The following is a 6,206-nucleotide window of genomic DNA, read 5'->3' as shown; positions in this document are numbered from 1 at the left end:
TTGTCCCTCTCTGCATTTTGCCACTGAGCTGCTCCTCCAGCTTTCATTTCTGGCTGAACTTTACCCACGGAATTTGGATCTCTCTGCCTTTAGTGGTCATAACAAGCTCCCCTCTCTCTTCATCTATTGAATGTGGCCATCTTTATGAATAGTCTTCAATCATAATGCCCCTTATTGATATGGTGTCAGTAAAATGTTTGATTGATAAATAAATTAATAAATGATTTCAGATCACTAAGTAATTAGATGGCTTTTAAGCGCCCAAATGACAGGCATTAAAAATGAACAAATAAATATAATACCAATACTGATTTCCTCTATGAAGAAAATAAAACAGAGTAAAGTATTAGAGAAAGAGAGACAAGAAGGTTTTTATTCTCTATGTGGCATGGATAGGGAAGATCTTCTTGAGAGAGGAAGACTTGAATAATGAGAAAAAGTTCATTTAATGGTAGAAGAGTGTAGAAGGGAGAGGTGTGCAAAGGCCCTGAGATGGGGATGAATTTGAAGCTCTGGTGCGAAAAGAGAATAAGCCCCCATAGAGCAATAATAGGAGAGGTTAGAGAGGTAGGCAAAGGGAAGATTCTACTGACTTTTCTAGACCACAGCCAGGAGTATGATGTATATTCTAAGTGGAATGGAAGCCACTGGAGGGGGTTCCCAAAGGAGGAGCCTGATCTAGCCTCCACATCCAGGTTCTGGGGAGACTGAACCTCTTCAGAGAAGCATTCTAGACATTTAAGCTAACCTAGTCCTTCTTTTTACAGCTGTAAAATAGACATAGTCATTCTCTGATGATTGTCTTTTGTATTAGGGTTCTCCAGAGAAACAGAAGCAACAGGATGTGTATGTGTGAGGAGAGAGAGAGATTTATTTTCAGGAATTGGCTCAGGTTATTATGGAGGCTCACAAGTCTAAAATTTGCAGGGTGGGCTGTTAGTCTGGAGACCCACAGAGTAGCCTAACCTACAGTTCAAGTCCAAAGGCCATCTGCTGCAGAATTCCCTCTTACTTGGGGGAGGTCAGTATTTTGTCCTATTCAGGTTTTCAACTGATTGAGTGAAGTCCACCCACATTCTGGAGGGCAGTCTGTTTTATTCAAAATCCTCTAGTTTAAATGTTAGTCTCATTCAAGAGATCCTCACAGAAACAGCCAGAATAACATTTGGCTACATATCTGGGCACTATGGCCCAGTCAGACTGGTACATAAAATTAACCATCATGCTTTTCTTATAGGACAAGACAAAGGAAGAAACATTTTCCATTTTAAGACGTAAGTCTGTATTTCATCACAGGTGGATTTGCATGTGTACATTTTTGATGTTGCAGTAAATCAGCAACCATAGAATTAACAATCTCCTTCCAATAATGGTCATATTTATTAAAGTCTTTTCTGAAATAAATGTTAAAAGTATAGTAATCAGACTGGACGAGTGAAATAAAGAACAACAGAACATAGACCAGGTCAGGATAAGAGGAACAGAAAGGAAAAGATTCATAGGAATTTACCGATGAGATTCCTTAGTAAAGGAGAGCAGAGACAGCTAGTAGGAGCCTAAGTTTTGTTGATGCAGAATGGGATGATGAATTTTTTTTTTTTCCAAGAGAAGCACTTCATGCAAATGAATAATGGAGGTGAGGCTTATCAGCATGCTGGAAGCTTACAATTATTCAAATTACGCAAAGCCACCAAATATGTGAAAAGCAAAACAGAAAGAACCATTAATTCCCATTCTGTCCCCTAGCATTCTAGGGTTTTACCCACATTTGTGATAGAAAGATACTTCAACCTTGAAATTAAACAGAGAACACAGTGTGGTGATTTAGTTACACATTCACTATTTAATTGTTTTAAAGGTGATCTAGGCAAATGTACAACATTGAAGTATGCATGTTTTTAGTGTGCAGTCCAATTCAATTCATGTCTTGCATGATGGATTTGGAGTTTCAGATCATTCTAGTTAATAGAAAATGTGTTAATTAAGATCAGTTTAATAATGGTGTTTTTGGAGAATTAAAAAAATGTTTGATTCAAGCACCACATTTCCGTACTGGAAAGCTACAGTGCTTTGAAAATGAATATATTGGACATGACATATGTCCTTCACAAATCATCCTTCAAAAATTGGATTTCTGTATTTTCTAAGTTTGAATCCATCTGTCAATCCACAAAGGACCCCTCCCTTTCCTCTCTCCCAGCCGTCCCCTTCCTCTCCATACACCTGTGACATCAATAGCTTAAGGCAGTGGCTGCCAACTAGAGTCCTGGAGACCCGTTGGGGAGAGAGGCCCCAAAAAATGTTGGCTTTTTGTTGAATTGGAGAAGAAATTCACAGCATAAGCATCTCTCTGTTAGTTCCCATTGAGCTGAGTCCCAATTATAATGTGGCCACAGGGATCCCTTCCTGTGTGTCCTAACAATGTCTCTTTTAAAGATGTCAGGAAAATGGCCTAATGGTAAGTTCCATCACAAAAGAAATATCAGACTAAGGGGATCTGATAGTCTGGAAAATCCACTGCCACTAGCAAGCATTTATGTTCTGGGGCGAGCTACCAATCTTGTTGTGCTGATATTCTTTCATCTGTAAAATGGATACAACTATTGTTTATTGAGGTTGTACTATGTGCTATGTACTTCCATACTTAATCTCTCTTAATCTTCATGATAACATTATGAAGTAGGCATGATTATACACTTACTCATCCCTTTGTAGAAGAGAAAACTGATGCTTAGAGATGTCAGGTATTGACCAAGATTGCACAAGCATGGAGAAAAGATTTGAAAGCAAGCCCTCCTCAGTGCTTGATCTTAATTATCGCACTGATTTCCAGTATGCTACTTAGCACCTACCTCATAGTGTTGTTTCTGGGATGAATTTATTTAATGCATGTAAAACACATAGCACAAATACCTGAAAATAAAAGCTAGCTTCAGCATCTGGATACAACAGCAGCAACAACAAAGTCTTCTTAGGTAAACTTTTTACTAATCCCCTTCCAACATTCCCCTCACCTTTCTTCAGTGCTAATGAATTCAGAGACAGTACCATCTAATGGGTATCTGTTCATGTAATCAAGACCTTTTGATTATTCCCTAATTATTTTATGAAGAATATGTTTCTCTACAGTTCTGTTGTTTTATGTAGGGAGAGTCAAGGAGCAACAGGTTTTTGGTTAGAAGATCAGCATGGATTCTTAGCTCTTCCACTGGACTTTGAGGAAAAAAATCTAAGTTCAGTTTTCTTATTTCTGAAAAGGGAATAATGATACCTGTTCTTTGCTCCTGTCAGCTCTAGAATAAAATTCAAATTAAAGCAAGCATATGAAAGGCTTTATAAACGTCAATGTGCCATAGAAATATAAAGGTGGTGTTAGCAAGGGTTATGACATCTTCTGCTTCCCTTTCATTCATCCATTTTTGTGTGTCTATCAACATAAAAAGCAAGAATTTTTGACTTGCAAATTTTACTGTTAGACTGAACTGTTGAATGATACAATCAAAGGAGGATGCATTCACATTTTATTTTTATGTGAATAAATTAAGGACAATTGTTTTTTCCTTTTACTTTGTTTTCCCCCTTGTGGCAAATGAGCTCATCTGTTGACATTTAGACCAAAGATTCAAATTTCCTTCTGGAAAGTATTTAGGCTATAAAAGCTCATGTGAGCTAATCAACCTGTGTGAGGTTGTTTTGTTTGTTTCAGATGGTGTTAGAGGTTGGTCCCCCTGAAGAAGACTTTGACACAGAGATTTGAATATAAGAAGGCTATTAGGAAACACTCTTGGGTTCAAAACCTGGGGTGAAAGAGAAGTAAATAGGATTGGGCAAAGGGAAAAGGTTACTTTAATCAAACTCAGAAAAGGTCTCAGCTGACCCCGTGGGTAACTCTAATATGGGATGATCCTTCAGAGTTGCCCTGAACTGGGGAGGAGGGACTGAATCTTTGTACTCTCACAACAGCCAATCTTGGATGCAAAGCTTCCCCATGGAAGATGACATGGCTTAGGGTGAGTTGGCTTTCTTCAGACAAAAGCAATTCCCAGAAGAGACTGACAGCCAGGAGCACTTGCAGCTGCTGGGAGATCATGCCCTTTAGTTCTGAAAGGGACCCTGTGTAGCACATTACAGTATCTACTACAGATAGCAATGTACCTGCTTTACCAGATCTACTTATGATTCTCATCAACACCCTCCTGGTGAATTATCATGCAGACTCAGGTAAGTTATTACCTTATGAGTATTTCTATCTAAGTTTAGACAGAAAATAATTCTTATTACATTATGCTGAACCTTATATTAAGCTGAAATCTGACACCAGATTCTTTAATCCTTGAAAAGAGAAGATTCTGAGGGAACTGTACTGAAGAGCTCGACTTAGCATTGGAACAAAGTGAGAATAGTACAATATTTGGAGCTCAAAAATGTTTGCTGGAGGAATAAAATGTTGGGTGAAATGGAGAATTTATGTAGCTAATGGCTATAGCACCAATCTTTACTCACAGTCACAGTTTTCAGCCGCTGAGTAAGAATAGTGCCTAATACTTTTTGAATATTCACTACATACTGGATACTGTTGTAAGTTCATTACATAAGTTAACTATATTAATATCACAATAACCCTATGGGATGGGCATTATAACCACATTTTACAAGTGAGAAAACAGGCTCAAAGAGATTAAAATGTATATCTAAAGTCACATGACTAGTAAATAAGGAAAACCAGAACACTTACATCGCATAAAGGGAATGGTAGTAAAGGAAATTTGCATCTCACATTTTAATCCTTACTCATTTTCCTAACCTTTTCTTCTTCTCTTTGCCATATGCATTAGTTTCCTAGGGCTTCCCTAACAATGTGGCACAACTTGTGTGATTTAAAACAACAGAAATTTATTCTCTCACTCTTCTGGAGGCCAGAAGTCTAAATTCAAGGTATTGGCAAAGTTGTTTTTTTTTCTAAAGAGCTCTGAGGGAAAGTCTGTTCCATGCTCTTAGCTTCTGATGTTACTAACAATCCTTTGCGTGAAGACATACCACTCCAGTCTCTATCTCCATCATCACATGGTATTCTACCTTCGTGTCTGTCTCTAATCGAATTAAGGCCACCTTAATAAAGAATGATCTAATCTTAATTACATCAGCAAAGGCATTGCTTCCAAATAAGATCACATTCACAGGTACCAGGGGTTGGGAATTCAACATATCTTTTTGGGGAATACAATTCAACCCATAATATCACATAATTGTCAAGAAGATTAATTCTCAGAGAACACAATAATTCAACCAATGAATATTTCTTATGTGCCTAGAATGTGTCTGGTATCATGCTAGCCACTGAAGGGAGAGTGATTAACAAGCAAACTCTCTACCATTCAGTCAAAATATTTATTAAGCATCTATTATTTATCAGGCACAGGTCCAAGAAGAGAGAATACAGTAATTAACAGGATAAAGTCTCTATTCGTAAGGAGTTTATCTTCAAGTGAGACGAGATAGACAATAAACATATTAACAAATATAATTTATGATACCAACATGTGTTATGAAAAAATTAAAGTAGGAAAATATGAGGAAGAGTGACTGGGGAAGGGTGGGTAAGTGTATCTAAAGAGTCAAGGAAGATCTCCCTGGGAGGGTAATGTTTGAGTTGAGAGCTGAGTGACTAGAAGAAAGTGGCCGTGCAAAAATGTTGGAGCAGAGAATCCAAGCAGAGGAGCAGCCAAGGGTAAAGACGCTGGTTGGGAATAATGTAGAATGTTTAAGAAAGAAAAGGAAAGCCATTTCTCTAAAGTGTATGAACTAGGGAAAAATGAAAAGAAACATGTTAGAGAAGTAAGTGGTTAAGGGGTTTGGCTTTTATCATCCTTTTAATAGGAAGTTACCTAGGAGCTTATTAAGGACAATATCTTAAATATAAGTTTTAGAAACAAAGCTCTGGCTGCATTCTGTAGGGTAGACTATAGAGGGATAAGAACAGAATCAGGAAGACCACTTAGGTGGCTACTAGATGAATCCAAACAAAAGATGGGAGGACCTTGGAGTAGGGTTGTGGCAGTGAAGTTGGTGAGAAAGAGTTTGAACAGAGATATATTTTACAATTAGAGAGGATGGACCCTTCTCATGAATTAGATGCAGGGTTTGAATAAAAACATAAATCAAGGATGATACCTCTTCATCAAAAAGCTTATGATATAATCGGTGGC

The sequence above is a fragment of the Monodon monoceros genome, unplaced genomic scaffold, assembly GCF_005190385.1.
Source record: "Monodon monoceros isolate NGI ecotype Baffin Bay Population unplaced genomic scaffold, NGI_Narwhal_1 Super_Scaffold_6, whole genome shotgun sequence".
Classification (NCBI taxonomy): Eukaryota; Metazoa; Chordata; class Mammalia; order Artiodactyla; family Monodontidae; genus Monodon; species Monodon monoceros.
This window is presented reverse-complemented; position numbering follows the sequence as displayed.